Here is a 17,801-nt window from a genome sequence, read left to right as displayed (position 1 = left end):
GCTGCTGCCGTTGCTCCTGCTACTAAACAATGAAGACGAGCATGCAATATGATATATTAATTAAAATCACATGCACTTATGTCGCTGTTCGTCGACCGCAAATCGAAGCATCGATGTCGATGGGATGTGCAATACAACGCCAGGAAATGAATTGATGACGGGGATTTCATCCCGCTGTATGGATTTTCAAGAGGATGCCATTGCCAACTGCTATCAGCTGTATGTTGATTCAATGATGAACTAGAGGGTTTTCGAAATGTGGTCCCAACCGGACGTCGAGTTGTGGGGTAGACGAATTTTTATATTACAATAACTTAATCGTAGAATAGTGAAATTTTGTATACGGATACCATTTCCATTAAATGAAAAAAATGCCAAAGGAATGGTAAAGTGTCGCTAATAAATAATAATTAGAAATAAAAATGAAATTGTGACAGTGCGTCTTGACTTTCTGATTTTTATCGAAAAACTTGATAAGTTCGAGGCTACTTGTTAATTCAGTTAATATTAGTTTTTAAACAACGTTGTCTTTTGACCTGATTTTCTTTTTGATGTGTGTATATTGTCCACATTATCCAAATTTCTAAAGAATTGTCAATGAGAACGTTTTTTTTTCGAAGATCCTCGAATAACTGTTTTGGAAGAATAATCGTTTCCACTTATTAAAAATTCATAAAAATCGAGCCCCTTAACGATAATGAAACTTTTAGAATGTACTCTATCGTTCTAGCAACTTATTGATTATATGACTGGCTAGAAACATCTTTCGATTTAAACAATTATCTTAACCTTACCGTCCCAATGTATGTCGAGACACAACATTATCTCGGCAATAATTTAGTAAAAATAAAATAATCTGAAAAAAAATGGTTTAAAATATACAGCTTAATTTTCAAGGTAGATGACGAATCCTCTAAAAATTCTAGTTTATAACAGAAGGAGAAAAAAATACTTCTTGAACCTTCTCAAAAAGGATTCCACCATGAACATATCAAATGCATTTTGTTCGAGAACTCAACAAGTCCTTGTTCGCCTGAGAGTTCTATTGCAGCATCTATCATAATTGCACTTCCTTCTCAATCATCCCAACTTCTCATTCACAAACATCATAATTGGGTCACCGGCGGCAAACTGCTTCGTGATCCATGTCATTGATCCGCTGCACTTCAACGAAAAGAATTTCTCAATTTCACACAAAAACAGCTTTCCGAATTCCCAGCCGCAACAATCCATTTGGGTATTTGAACAGCCTCCACACACTCAGTCTAATCGCTCCTGCCATTGAAACCTAAATCCAACCATGCAACTTCCATTGTAGGCAAAAAAAAAAACACGGGAAACGAATCTATTAGGTCCTCGATCCCGAGACAAACACGAGAGCCGGCTCCGCCTTGCCAAAGGACTCATCTCCCGGCCGCCTTTCGACGTAACTGTCACTCTGCACGCAATATCATCGTCATGAAGTTCCATCTGTGACGAGAAGAAATGAAAGGACCATGATGCATCAATTCATGCGTAAAAACGGATCTTTCCCCTCAGTCTTGCAAGGGGATTAACCCGGCGCGGGACTAAGGAGGACTCTCTCTCTCGGGGATGATGCAAAAACCGGAGGCATCGGAGATGAAAGAACCGAAAAGCCTAAACAAGATGTTCCGCTTGAAATCCGAGATTTAGCCGAAAACTAGAGAAGTCTTTGTCATCATCGGCACCATCGTCATCGTCTCGTCCTCGTCCGTGTGGATGTGTGTCAGCCATCTTTCCTATCTTTGTAAACCGAGAACAAAAGTGCCAGATGTTGTGACAATGGAACTGAAGTGCACATTTTCTCATCCATCGCAGTCCCAGCTCCGAGTGGGTTCAATAATGGGTGCGGAGATTTATTCAAAATGGTTGATCGCGAGTGTCCTTACAGGGGCTTCTTCTTTACGGCAGCCAAAATGATTTTCCAAATTCAAGAGGACAATTATTACACTCCGTCTCCGAAAAGAGAGAGGCCCTCGGGTGATGAAGACGCAAAAACCGGATGAAGGACGTCCCTGTGACTGTGATTTGCCATGGCATGTGTGTTTTATGGGCAAACCTTATGCAAAGGACACTGACAAACTGGGACCGCCTGCAGGCAATCAGAGTTGCAAGGGTAACACCCCTTGATGCTAATGGGTGCCTGGCGATTTGAATATTCGAGACGCAAAAAGGGATTGAGCAGAGCAATCTTCAATCGGAGGGTAATTATTAAAATAGGGAAAACGGGTCACCAAACAGGCTCTTTATTTCAAATCTGAGTTTGATGTTTGAAGTTTAAATTTTATTCAGATAATTACTTCTAGATATAGTCACCAACAAAAATTCTTGAAAAACATTAGATCGAAATGAAAATGGTATCGTTTAGATGTTAAAACAAGCGCATATGCTCAAAAGTGCACGTGTCGTTTTCTGAGGAATGGACCTACAGCATTTTCGTTTCCTATTTAGGGAGAGATTCCCTAGGTTGGTACTACCTGAGCAATCAAATTCTAAGCTTCAGAATTATTGAGGGGGGGGAGGGAACTTAAAGAATTGTTCTAGTAATTTATACAAAAATCTCTTCAGGTGCACTTCTGGGATCTTCTTCAGAAGTGTTTCTATCGATTTTACCACCAAGTCTCCTAAAATATTTTCCAGCGTTGTTTCAAGGGATGAATATTTTCCGTAATTTGCTTCAGGAAAGCCATGAACACTACAACGCTTTTCTTAACTATTTTGATTTCTCAAGTTGTAACTGTTGAAGACCTTCCAAAGTTTCCTACAGGAGTTATCTTAGAAAAAAAAAAAAATATTTGGAGATTTTTCCAGGAAAATCCACGAAAATTCCTATGCCAGTTCATTCAGGAATTATATGGATTCCATTTTCCCTAAGAGTTGCTTCTAAAATTCTTCCTGGGATTATCCTAGGATATATAATTAATACTCTTCCAGGAATTCCTTTTTAAATTTGACATGAGAGTCACTCCTTCGGAAATTTCTTTAACTATTTCTCTAACATTTCATATGAAATACTCCTGCAGTTCTTTCAAACAATTTTCCGTGTATTTTTGATGTAAGATCTTCATGGCTTCTTCAGAAGTTCATCTGAAGTTCAACACTACAGCCAATACTACAGTAAATATTCTAGTAATACCAATCATCATAGCAATTCACTTACGAAATTCTTCAAGACTTTCTCAAGAGCCCAAGAGTTCTTTCAGAGAACTATGTAAAAGTTCATCATGGCAGATTGGGGGGGGGGGGGGTTGTTTGGTGTTGCCAAGGGGGCAAATGACTAGGGCCTCCCAATCAAGGAGACTCTCCGATTCTGTAAAAATAATAAATCCGCATATGACAACCTCTTGGATTTATATATGTACGGCAAACTGTCACAGCTTTCTGGAAAGAAACTTAGATACGTGGTAATTCATACATTTCATTAATTTAACAATCAAGATACTTAAACTGCTCAAAGACGTCTGGACTTCTACTGAAAATTTTATATTGAGCAATTCTCGCTGGAACCTGACCGCCATCGGCACTCATCGTTAGAATTCCAATTTTATGTCACTGATCACTAGTATATGCTTAATCTTAAGGGTGGTCCTTTCGGTTTTCTCAAATTGGTAGACCCATCGTACGCCAGGGAGCTAAACAGTTTGCGAAAAAGTCCATTTTTTATAAATCTTCGCGTTATGTAACTAATATTTCCTTGAAAAACATAACAAACTTAGGGACTAAGACTTGAGCCCTGGGGAAGGTTAAAAGAGGTGATTCTGGAAGCTGTTAGTTGAGCGAGAGTGAAGCTAGTGTGTTTTTCTGAAAGAAATTGATCCTTGTCTGCATAGATTAGTTGAATATATGCAGGGCCGGATTTACAAATGTGGGGGCCCGGGGACCATTATCTTGAGGGGGCCCTTTTCCCAGAAAAAAAAACATTTCGATGCCTTAGCATAGACTAGATATTGGTAATATTTTTATAAGATTTTCATTACCAGTCAAACTATTTTATAACGTTACAAAATGCATCAAATCCCCTATGAACGTAAACCAATTTGGAATTTAAATTAATGTAGGTTATGTTTTTTTTTTATATTTGATACATCTTCATGGGCGTAAATAGCTATCAGGTTTGAGGGGGGCCACGGCCCCTTCTCATGAGCGATAAAAGTCGTAAAGGATTTACATAACTTAACTATGATTGTTTCGATAATAGATTAAGAGTGGCGCACTTTCATACAGTGGTAGATCAAAATCTAAAAATCGTCCTAAACCGATTGATCAACTTTCTTAGATAACAAATGTCACTTTTAAGGAAAAATAGTAAACGTATTTAAATATTTATTTTTTCGTTTCATATTGCCAATATGGCGTATTCAACCCAATCTTATAGATCTTGAATAGAATACAAGGATTTGAAAGGAATTTGAACTAGATTTTTCGCAAAGTTAAATGTATCAGTTAAATTAAGATTCAAGATCAATGTGAAATTCAAACATCTTGAAGCTGACAAGTCAAAGAAAACCCAAGCATTTGAAAAAAAAAAAACACTTGCTAGTTTGAAAATATGAATTACTATTGCTCAGCATTTCTGTAGCGAACGATTCATTTCTCTAAACCTCTCGAAATCAAATTTGAACATAGGATTTAATAATACCTTTTTTGATAGAGTTAAAAACTTAAAATCCTAAAGCTGTTTGGCTACCATCATATTGAAGGATTGAAGTTTTTTTGTATTCTAATAAAACTGTCAGCAATTTCGTACGATAACACCGGTGGGGCAAAAGTTCGCTAGCCGAAACACAAAATATCGACACTTTTACGACAGACATACTTTATACCAGCCATAAACTTATGTGTACAGATAAATAAACACTAATTTTTCCTCAAAAAATAGCCCAAAGCCAAAAAAGCAGTTTCTTTTCAAAACTAAGTGAAAATGCGAAACGTTGGTGACTTATTTTAGCACGATCAGGCAAATTTCGCTAAACTTGAAGATAATATGTTAATTCGTGGTAATTTGTAAATTTATCTGCGAGTTTATATGGGTCAAACTTTTGCCCCGCTGATTCGAACTTTTGCCACACTATGGGTCAAAAATTGATTCCAAGCAATTATGTAGTAAGTAATACACTTCAAAGCATCCTTATGATGTCTAAAAACCTCCTTACATAAAAATTCAAAGATTTTATCCTTATTTATTCCATGCAATGAAAGTTTGACCAAAAATTATAATTTTCACGTCAAAAAACAACGAAAAGCCATAATTTTTCCAAATCTTAATCGATTCTTATGATATTTGTAGTGAAAGTCTCTTGGCATTTATAAGCTTTGAATTTAAATTGAGTTAGAAATCTTAAAAAGAAAATCTTGCCCCACTCTCTCTAGTAATGTTAAATTTTGGGCTACTAAAAATGAATCCGGCCGGTCTTGAAAGTCTTAAAATATACGACTGAGAGATAAATATTTACTGAAAAATACATGAGCTCATGCTTGAAAAAACAATTAGTTTTTATACAGTAGACTGACATAGATGTATGTAAAGGTCGCCTAACACAAGGCTGTTTTATTGGACTAAAATAAAATAAGGAATCTGAGCTAGCAGAAATTTAAGAATGTTGTATGATTTTACATGCATAAAATTCAAATGTTAGTGTGACTGTGACTTACAGAAATTCGGTTGCAGTTAGGCTTTCTAAATTTGTTCAAACTTGCAATAAAAACATATAAAAAGCACTATATCTTAGTATACGTAAGGGATTTCAATGTTCACAGTTTTTCTGACGCATTTGAATGCATATGCTTCACTGTCGTCTACTTACCAGCAGTTCATATCTATTCCCGACGTCTCGGAGACAAATTCATCAAATGACTCTTAAATTTTAATATAAAACATTAAAAAGTTGACGAACAACTGAAGTTTGCATTGTTCATTTTTGAGAATTTTTTTTTTGTAAAGCTTTACCATAACACTCATACACAAACATTTCCCAGTATCAACGATTCGTTCTACATAGTTGATCACAAAATATCGCAGCTTGTTTTAAAATATGATAAGACTTTGGTTATATAATTAACAATACCACTACAAATGGATCAAGCCAGTTCTGCTAATTCTAAAACATGCTTCAATGAATTTTAATATCGAAAAAGGGCAAAAAGGAACCAGTATGGTAGTATGTGACGTTTTAATATAACATATTGCCATTGCCTTAACAATGATCATCCAGAAATTTTCATTCAAAATGCATTTAACGTGTTTAGTCATAAGTGCATATTTGATACTAAAAACTAGTTTTACCTATATTGTCATTTCTTCTTATTTTTTTTTCGGGGGGGGGGGGCCAAGCCCATGAATTGGGGGGGCCAGGCCCCCCTGGCCCCTCCCTATTTACGCCAATGTACATCTTAGCAGATTTTTATGTTTACAGGTTAAATTCAATGTTTTTTGGGACTTATTCGTCATCAACAAATTTCGTTTGATGATGACCTTAATTCAAATTATGATTATTCTATTAATGTTGTTGAACAAACAGATGTATTTAACAGTTTTGAGTTGATGAAATTGCTGTAGGGCTGGTAGCAGATTCATCTACCAATACTCCCAGAAATTCTTCCAGCGCTTTTGCAAAGGATGCTTAGAGAACTTTCTCCAAGAAAACCTTGAGTACTACAACGATTCACCTCCAGTTATTTCCTCAGGGATTACCCCGAGTTTTGTTTTTTTCCAACGTCCATACTAGGAATTCCTCCAGATAATTTTTCACTATTCATTTAACCGAATACCGAAATCGATGAAAGAATCGCCTGATACAATCATGAAGGATTTAGGCTTTCCTTAAATAATATCTAAAAGAATCTTTGGAGAAATTCCTGCGTTATTTCTATAGTTATCCTTGTTCAAATGTTCTTGAAGTATCCGAAACAAAATTCTTACAGAGATACCTTAGAAAAACTCTTGGAGGAATTCCATAGGAAATAATAACTTAATCTGCGGAATTATCTTTAAATATCTGGAAAAATACCTAAATTCTCACGAAATTCCTAGAAAAAATATGCAAAAATGCATACAGTAATACGAGCAGTACTGTCGTTATGTCGTAATGAAGAATTACAAGAAATGAAGAGAAATTTCTTGCCTAATTTCGTTTTCTTCTAGTTCATTATAGGTTACATTTTGTTTTTCTGGCTGTTTGATCCATTTCGGTTTCTTTTTGGCTCCTGTCTGGTCTCTTTGTGGCTCATTTTTTCAAGCTAGAGTTCCCTAAAGATCCTATATTCAAGGCACTTAAACACTACCAGGTCTGCAATGTGATCGATAGAGTAATTTTAAAAAATTAATAATTTAATAATTAAGTCCTATTACTTAATCCGCAGATATTGCATTATAGTCTTGAAATTCGTTGAGAAAGCTTTAGTTATAGTTGGAAAAGTCATGTTAGTAAATCGTCAAGAATTTAAGCAAAAGGATAGTACTCCACTTGTTTATCCAAATCGTTTTTGAATATTTTTCGATCTTCTTGTTTCTTGTAAAGTAAAAATTCTGAATGCTTGAATATTTATTTCAAGTAATTTTTACATATTAGATTCATTTCCAAAAATTCTGCCCATTATTCCGGAATTATTGAAAAAAAGAAAAAAAAACATGAATCTTTATAATCATATAATGCGATTCCGAATCGTATGCACTATTGCATTGATTCTAATCATTCGTTTAAGTTCAACTTTAAATATTTTTGTCGAGATTTGGGTCATGGCCCCCTCGGAGCACCCCCCACCCCCCCCCGTAAATGCGGCCCTGAATATATGATTAAATTAACGCTAGACGACCGTTTGTTCCTGTACCGTTTCAAAAATTAAATTGAGTATTCAAATCATACGATTTAATTTCTTCTTCTTCTTTCTGGCGTTACGTCCCCACTGGGACAGAGCCTGCTTCTCAGCTTAGTGTTCTTATGAGCACAGTTATTAACTGAGAGCTTACTATGCCATGACCATTTTTGAATGCGTATATCGTGTGGCAGGTACGAAGATACTCTATGCCCTGGGAAGGCGAGAAAATTTCCAACCCGAAAAGATCCTCGACCGGTGGGATTTGAACCCACGACCCCCAGCTTGGTTTTGCTGAATAGCTGCGCGATTACCGCTACGGCTATCTGGGTTTTAATTTAGATTATTTTTATAACAATTAAGGTAGGAAATAAGTAAATTTTTACATCTTAAAAATAGTTTATTGATTTGCTTATTGCTTCAATAACGACTTTAGTTAAAGTTCATTATATGAATATATCTGTAACAAAATTGTTAAAATATAAATACAATCTTTGCTATTGTTATCCTTATTTCTCTGAACTATATAATCTATCAAGACTGGAGTATCTTAAAATTTGACTTGATTGAGAAAGATTCAGCCAAAATTCAATCTCATGTACGATTTTTCAAGTAATTTATACAAATGAATGAGTTTTGAATCATTCACGATATTATGTGAATATAGTTAAATTTGGGTATTATTACAATTTGTTGGACTTTTGCGGATGTTTCATTTAGCGGATTTTTCATTTAGCATTTCCCGCCCATTTTGTACCAAGGGCCCCCGTCGGCCCTGTCAAGAGATCTTACTCAGGCCTCTCGAAGCCCAAATCCGGCATTGCATCAAGGGTTATTTTCAAACTTAATCGAGTTTCATCAGATGTCACTTTGAAATATCCTTCTGAAATATCTCCCAGGTTTTTGAAATCAATCACCAATAATTTTCAAAGGAAAACATCTTTGGGAAATTTCTCTATAATTTCTAGAATAATTCCTGAAGGAATCTTGGCAACAATCAGTGGAGTAATTTCTGAAAGAATTTTTTGGTTGAAATCTGAACGATAATTTTAAAGGAAATTCTAGAAGATCCCAGGAGAAAATAAATCTTGATGATGTTGTCAGCGAGAATCTTAATGATAAAGTCGTTTGGCATAATGGTAATTTGGCATGATGGCCGTTTGACATAATGGGTCTGAAATCAAGCATTTCTTAAGATTACATTCGTATTTTCGTTTCTATTGAATCTTTCAGGCTTGTTTTGAAGTCAATTGACACTTTTTTCAACAATCATATGCTCTTGAATAAACGAAAGCATATTTGGAAAGTAATTTCCTATAGTATTTTGTTATTTATACAGAAATTACTCTTCTTTCAAATATTAATTCTTATTTTGAGTTTTGCTATTGGAATAAATTTTTGCGCTGAAGATATGATGTAACCATAATTATAGGTATAAAAACTGTTGATTTAAAATTTCAATAAATTTCACTATATTTCATACATAGGCTGTTCTTTGGAGCTATATTTAAAAAAAAAAATAAGGTTTCCATTTGACAAATGGGCGGAATTCGATAAAATTGATCCGCTCAAATTTTTAGCACTCAAAATTGTCGTTACTCAATACATTCCAGGGTGGTGAACAAACTGGCCATCTTAAATGCACCCTTCTTTACTTAATTGGTGGTTATTTCGAGTTTTACCGTCCTCATCATTTTTCCAACATGTGTATAACCGAGAATGATAGAATACCTCCTTCTAATAATTACTTACTGTTCTTTTTCGTTCATTATCCAGCCACTGAAGACTATTATGGCACCTATTTAAAATTTTCGGGGTAACCAGTCATTCGAGTAAATGGCATTCGTGCAAAAGGGTCATTCGAGGAACTGGCATTCGTGGAACCGACATTCGGAGAAAGGGCATTCGGAGAAAAGTAGTACAATCACTTCGATGGTTCTGAACGCAATTGTTGATGTCTTTTCGATTTATTATGCCGCAATAATTTTTGGCGTCCAATCCTCTATTGGTTTAATCATTAATTTTGCCTTCTTTAAAAAATAGGCTTTTTTTTATATATATATATACTGTTTAAAATTTTATTATTTATGTTAACCATTTTTATGTTTTACTTTTTTATCAATTCTTGCAAGACGTGCTGCTATAATGGTAATTACTTTAGAATCTGCCAATATTCAACTTTTTTTTGCAAACACATGATCTCCTTTCGAGATATGCTGAAAAAAATGTTTGTTGTTGTTCATTTGAGCTTTGCTGTGAGAAATTTTTTTTTTTTGCGTTATAGCCTTAAACATTTCAGACGAAAAATAAACTGCTTTCGTTTATAGGTTATTTTTGCATTACGCTGCAGTAATAGTTTGTTGGATTAGAGCTTTTCATATTTTGCAAACAAATTTTCCCTTCTTTAATCCAGTGATTTTCATTAAGTCTTACGTCCAAACTGGAGCAGAGCTTGATCTGCAGCGAAATATTCAGTGAACGTTCCCTTCATTAATAACTGCGAACCTTCTTTGCCAATATAATATTTTAAAATATGTACATCACAACAATTTCAACATTACTCTATATTCTGGGACATAAAGAAAGTTATTATTCCGAAAAGTTCTACCACCAGACTCTTCACGAGTTTTATTTAGTAATGCACTCTAATTTCAGTTCGTTTGAGAAACTACCAAAATTTGTTGCTATGGGCTCGGTGGTTTTGCGCTCGGTAAAAGCTTCAAAAATGCCGATATTTATTCTAAGTCAATCATTATAATCATTTTGCCAAACGGACATTATGCCAAAACGACTTTATGCCAAACGGGGTACAATCATTTAGACAGTGTTCACCTTAATTATAAGAGCCCCCCTCAATCGAACTCCGCACTGGGCCCCAAAAACCATAGCTACGCCTCTGAGTTTAGGGGCTATCTATTTCTACTAAATGTAATAACTTTTGATTCATACAAAAATGGAATTGGAAATTTAAATAAAAATTTTTGCATTGTATTTCGATTATGTAGGGCAGTTTGCCCATTATTGCGATATTCCCTATTATTGCGGTAAAGAGATTGAATCCTAATTATTAATCTATGGGTCTATTTTATTTTTTTTATAGATATTATTGATGATGATGATGATGATGATGATGACGATGATGATGATTATGGAATTTTTTATATTACCAAGCTGAAACAAATGAATGCTTTAAAATTTATTCGGTTTTGATCGTATCGTTGGAAGAACAAATTTAAATGATGCATCAAAAATAACCAATACTTTAAACTTAATCCGGTTCATCTATCTGCGAAACAAATTTCATCAACGTGAGTTTTTAAGTTGAGAACAAAAAAAAAATAAATGTCGCAAGTAGGGGCATCTGGGGTAATATGCACCTCCATAGCAAAACGGCATTTTAGGATTTTTTGGATATTTTAGGAAAAATAAAACGTTTTCCGTAAATTTTGTCTTGTCTTACATTCATTTCTTTCATCCATTGGCGTAGGATTTTTTTCTGGAGGGGCTAGAGGGGGCCTAGTCAATTTTTGTTTTACAGAAGTAATGTCGGTTGTATTAATCACAATTTTCACAAATTTTGTAGTTTGCATAGATTTGTACTAAATTTAATTATTTGTGTTTTTCTCATATCATTACAGTGCAGTGATTTTTGTAAATTTGAATCTTCACTACGGAATATATTCATTATTAGTTTAATCAAGTAAAAAATCTTTCAAGAATGCTTCCAAAAAATTCACAAAAAATATCCTTACGATCTTCCACGAGCTGTTCAGGTATTCAGTCATGTGATTTTAACAGATTCCGCTGAGAATTCCTACGGTGATTTCTTCGTGTATTATTTCCGTATTCTTTCAATTGAGTTTCTACTGGATTTCTCTCGGGAAATAATTCCCAAGACTAGTGTTTGTAATACAATCATTTTTTTCTGCAGTTTATCTGGCTTTTTGTTGTTGCCAGATTTTTTTCGAAGAATTTTTATCAAATTATTTTAAAAATCTCTTGAAGAATTCCTCCAGAGAATGCTTTAGAAATTCATTCAATCATTTCTCAAGTGAAACCCTTTAAGTACATGTTACATATAAATTCCAATTGTTAGTTTGAAATATCAACCAGTTGTTCCTAAATAATTTGTTTAGGATTTTCTGGGATAACTGAGAATTTGTCCAGGAAATAGTACTAAAAATTGTAGTTGTCTCATCAAAAATTACTTCAAAATCACCGAACAAGGTATCTTTCGACAAATGCTTCAAAGAGTTCACCAAGTTTTTGCAACTTTGTCGTTTTTCCCAAAGTTTCTCTTCAGATTCCATTAACAAATATTTCAAAAAATCGTTCGGAACTTCTTCCAGGACGGCTTCAAAAAAGACGGCCCGGAAAAAATATCCAAAACTTCATGAAAACATTAACATTAATTGATTCTTCCAGGTGGTACTCTGGGGATGCTTCCTGATATTCCTCAAGATTTTCATGAGCAATTAAACAGGAGTCAATTGGGAAAATATTATAAGCGACTTCTCAGAAAAGTTCTCTGCAGATCTATCTGCTTTTTTATTTACAGAAAATGCTTAAAATGTTCCTTTAAATTTATCCAATAATCGATGATGTTGCTTCCTGCATGCCTTCAAAACTCTTTTAAACATATTTTTTAAATTACTTCAAAGATGCCTGAGTAATACAATATTGAAAAATTCGAACATTCCCATACATGGAGTTTCTTGTGAAAAGGTTCAGCATTTCTTTCCAAATCTCTTCAACGCAAATACTCAAAAAATTCTCAAGCCATTTGTTCAGAAATTTCTTTAGAGAATTTTATAACTGTTTCCTTGTTATCCTATGATTCGTCGCTAGAGATTCATCCAAGTATTTTTCAGAGAATGTTTTCTTTCATCAGCATTTTTGAAGAAATGTTTTGAAAAGATTTGCTAAAAGATTATGAATTCATTCTAGAACCTCTGGAACACAAAATATCCGGAAATTACATCAGGATTCTCTAAGGTTTAAGGAAATTTTCTCCAGAAATACCTAATACAAATCACACCATATCCATATCAGATTTATATCAGATTTCTAGAAAAAAAAAAGTTTTAGAAGAACTTCTGTAGAAATTTAATAAATAATTTCAGCGTAAATTGAACTCGAAAAAATAACTATTATTATTATTATAGCTTTATTAAGGAGATTTTCAGCCCTAGGCTGGTTCATCGAAAAAATAACTAAATTCCGTCGGAAAATTTAAAAAATTCAAAGCAGAATTTCCGAAACTTTTCGACAGAATTTCAAAAGTGCTATTTATGTTGGATTCTAAATGTCAAAATAGGGAAAAATCCAAAGCTTGATAGGATTGAGAATCGCTTCATGGGATATTTTAAATGTAACAAGAACATGATCAGAATCAGAATCATCGTGAGTAACCGGTTGGCTACAAAGGTGACAAGAGTTGGTTAAGACCAAATCAATCGCAGAAGCGTTTCAAGAAGAAGAAAAACAAGCTGAGCTATCAGAGAAGAGAACTGAGAATGGTCTTGAAGAGCCCTCGTCCAGAGTTGCTTGCTGTCACTATCAACGCTTGAAATTTGCTGATTTTCACAGGCCGACTGCGATATAATTCGGATCATTCCTTATCACATCAACATCATGCTGTCTACTCCATCACCAATGTATTGATGGCGATAGACTATGGATATCACTGATGGGTCAAGTTTAGCCTCACTGATGGGTCAAGTTTAGCCTTAGATTAAGCAAATAAAATGGGAATTTATCAGTTCGATATACTTGATAGTGCTGCAGACAAATTAAAACTGTGTGTTGGTCACTGAAAAACATCAATAATGTGGGTAATTACCTGGGAGGGAGGCACCGATACTACACACGAAATATAAGACAACTTTATTTTTAACTGCAAGATAACTCCAGCTTGCCAACAACAATCAAGGCAGGCTTCGAGAAAATCAGTAGTTTCCTTTTGTTGTGCACCTTCGATCTTTCCTGACAAACATGAAAAAAGGGCCATAGTTTTCTATACACTAAATATTCATTTTCATTGGAAAAAGTAGAACGAAGCGTTTTTCAATGCTTTATGTTCAATCATATTAAATGGTGCTCACGTGAAATTACTTGCGTTATGTGCATAAATTGATTTTCATTCGATTTTTATCACTTTTGAAGAAATACGAAAATGTGTTTTAATCAGTTACGCGCTTTTTTCATGTTAGTCCAATGTTTGAGATCTGGGCTCACAGTGACAGTTCGTGACAGCGGAATCTCGGCTCACTATGACGTACAGAAATTTTGTATTGGTTTCTCCCTCCCAGGTAATTACCACGTGATCACTCATTCTGCAGTGATTGCGATCTACAGTGCGATGTCGCATCACCGCTGTTGATTGTCAGATCAAAATGATATTGATAGTTTACAACTGATAATGATAGCTTTAGTCCATCATCCATCAGCTGATATGACTGATATTGTGCAACTATGCTCTCGTTAAATTAAATTCTGCTGGTAACAAAAATTTTTGACTTACTGCGAGTCCATTTTAGCAAGTCATTTTGAAGCAAATTAACTTGCTGCCCAATGAATGGAAAGGCAGATTAGTATCTATTAAAGTATATTTACCAAGCTGTGTTTCAACACATACATCCAGAGTTCCAAAAACTTAAGTTTCAAATGATGAATAAAATAGGTAATATTTTATACGTCTATGAATGATGATTGCAACTCTCCGACTGCACCATCAAGTCGATCATTATGATAAACAAAAAAAATGATTCTCTTTTCTACGTTTGGATCCAAATTTCAAAAAAGTGTCACTAATAACTGCTATATGTATGTTATTAGCTGATATAAAATTAAACAGCTCGTCCTTTTTGCCATTCAAAGAATGAGCATTCCAATTTAAAATATTTAAAACAGTATTTGGATCCATTAAAACGTAAGCCGATAACAATTTTTCTAATAAATGTTACACCAACTTGGACTGATTCAACTGTTTATTTAAAAAATCAAAATCAGAGGTAGGCATTTCACTAGAATTAGGTGCATTTTGTTATGATTTTTTGTTGGGGTTATCCGTTAATGAAGAGACGGAATAGGATTTTCATGCGGCGGCAGGAGTTTTCCGTATGATTTGAAACAATTTGGATGGTTATCTGTTGAAAGACAATTTGAAGGGAGGAGTTGAAACTGCATGCTACAATATCGGCATACAGGTTTCCTTGGATAAATCCATTTGAAATTAAAAGATTCGAACGGCTACCCGACGGAAGAGAATTGGCTTTTGAATGAGCATAATCATAATTTACCTGATGAATATGATGCTTAAGCAAGCGATCGGTATTCAAAAATTAGCATTTTTGGAAATTCTGCCAGGAGAATTCCGGGAACGAAAAATTTTACCGTTCATGTGTGTGGTACGAACCTCGAGGATTCGTTTGCGAGAAGGGTAATCCCAAAAATCAGACTTATGGTTGCCCCCGCAATTTGCACATACAAACTTTTTGGTATTTTCCTTCACAGGACAGACGCCCTTTGCGTGAGAAGAACCTCCGTAAATCATGCATTTAGCATCCATGCGCTAATGTTTTGTTCCAAACGATGATGGTTATTTTCTTCTTAAATATTATTTACAAAGCGTTTAATATTCTTGAGAAAGCCCATTCCGACGAATACAAGATTGGGTTCTCTTCTTCATAATAATTATATGGACTGGAGAACATCTAGGTAAATCATAAATTCATTTTTTATAACGTTCATTTTTGCCGTCATAAGTCAAGAAAAATAGCTTTCGAGATGTTTGAGAAGAAGTTTCATTGGGTGTTTCTGGAAAAACGCGGCAGTCTCTTTTCATTTCTGTTTGAAAAGAAACCTTGATTCCTTATAGATGGAGTTCAAGATCTCCTGCATAAATCCAGTGAATTCGAAAATGTTGACTACGATTAGTCGCATCCATTGTTTCCTTACTTGAATCGAAATGCCTGGGCTAAAAGTTGCTTCGATTTGCTGCTCGGAAAATTTTGTCTAAAGCATTGAACTGACTGTTCATTTCGATGATATTTTCAACATTATCCATCTTAATCTTGGAAGGAAGCAGGTGCATTTCGAAGAGATTCATTTGGAATACAATCACTTCTCGATATCGAAGGGATCATCAAGATAAGGAGAGATCGAGACAAATAACCAATAGACTGGCCCAGCTTAGTATGTGAGAAAACTAAAGTTGTATTATTCTATGGGGCACCCCTCAGGATTATTCCTTTGGATTAGAGGAAGACATCCTGAAAATTTCAGCACATTTGGTCGTTCCATGAGCTGGCGCATTTGAATTGAAGGTAATATGGGATTTTAAGCTCAAACATATGGGAAACAGCACATCATCGCCTTCTAGGTTAGGAAAATTGTTGAGCGCGTTCAATTGAACTCAGAATGTCAAAAACACTACTTGATACTGTAGCGAACAATATTGTGGAAGGTTGTATCATGATTAAAATTGAGAAAGTTTGTGTTTTATCTATCTGAAGTAGATTTGCAATACTGCTTAGTATTTCTTCAACATAGCTGGGTGGTAGCCACTAAGCGCATCATAGCCACCTTAACGTTGGGCGAGCTGCGGCACAAGGTGCATGCGTATGTGTGATTGTACGGGAGTGCCGATTTAAGCCTAACTTTCAACAACCGAAAGGTTAATGAAAATGAACTTAAATCCAGATACAACCTTCTGCAACTATGTTCATGGAGGTATCAACTAGTGTATTTGTCTTTCTGGGCTCAATTGAACGCGATTAACTAGTATACCGAACGAAACAGTGGCATAGGGTCAATTTTCTATATATTTGAAACGAATATTCCATACAAACTTCGAATCTAATGCGCCAGCTGGGGGAGCAACCAAATAAGTTGAAATTTTGAGAGAGCTTTTTTCTTACCCTAAGGCACATATTTAGAGGGTGCCCCGTTGAGTTTTACAACATTTTTGTTTTAGGGCCAGTCCAATAACCATATTTAATAAATACTAGAATAAATTCACCTCACAATCAAACACCACTAGATTAAAAACCTCTCCGTTAACGGGAAAATAAAAACCAATCAGACGTCACGGTGTACAATTTTTAGAAGGTGATCTATTCCGAAAACTGACACATACTTGACGACGTCATTCCTATCCACCTCGAACAAATTTATAAAATAAAATGATCTAGTGGTCCTGATGGTGTATGCTACGAGTGGAATGACGTCACATGTTTACAATCAAATTTGATGTTTATACTAGTAAAGCGCCTGCCTTGTTAATTGTGTATGCCGTGATCAGACGCCATTTCGTTTTCAAAACTTTTTTTTAATCCCGAAATATTGGTCAAGTAACCCTTGATGTTGATCATACCCAGACAACCAGAATGTACACATAATCAAATCACATTCTGCGTTATGCGATGCTTATATGTGAAAAGTTTCACGTATAAGATGTCGCGAAAAGGCCTTATACGTACAAAAGTGGAGGTGATATACGTGCATATTTTATATGATGAAACATAACATGCAATGCGAGTGTGCAGATTTTCTTGCGAATTAGTTTGTACTCTTATGCGACTTAATTTATGATAACAATGTTTATTTGACAGCTGCCACGAATTGATCCGACTTACTTTGTACTAGTATACGGGACGAAATGGAATGTACATATGAACTCATAAAATAGCGTTTTATGCGATGAAAATTATCGGTCATACGATTTTATCTACCATGTAGTGCGGGAGTGATGCATTTTGTACAAATGAACGACTTTGTTCGTATATTGTTATGCGACTTCTGGTTGTCTGGGTATCTACCTAGAAGGTTTCGACATACGGAGAAAAAATTTGGAACAAATTTCAAAAGGAACACATTGAGATTTTTAGATACCGACGTTAGGAGGATTCGAGGTATGGAAAGAGACATTCTATGCAGAATGAAGGAACCTAAGCAAGCATCGACAT

This window comes from Aedes aegypti, chromosome 3 (assembly GCF_002204515.2).
Source record: "Aedes aegypti strain LVP_AGWG chromosome 3, AaegL5.0 Primary Assembly, whole genome shotgun sequence".
NCBI classification, from domain to species: domain Eukaryota; kingdom Metazoa; phylum Arthropoda; class Insecta; order Diptera; family Culicidae; genus Aedes; species Aedes aegypti.
The sequence above is the reverse complement of the archived record's forward strand: the minus strand, read 5'-3'. Positions refer to the sequence as shown.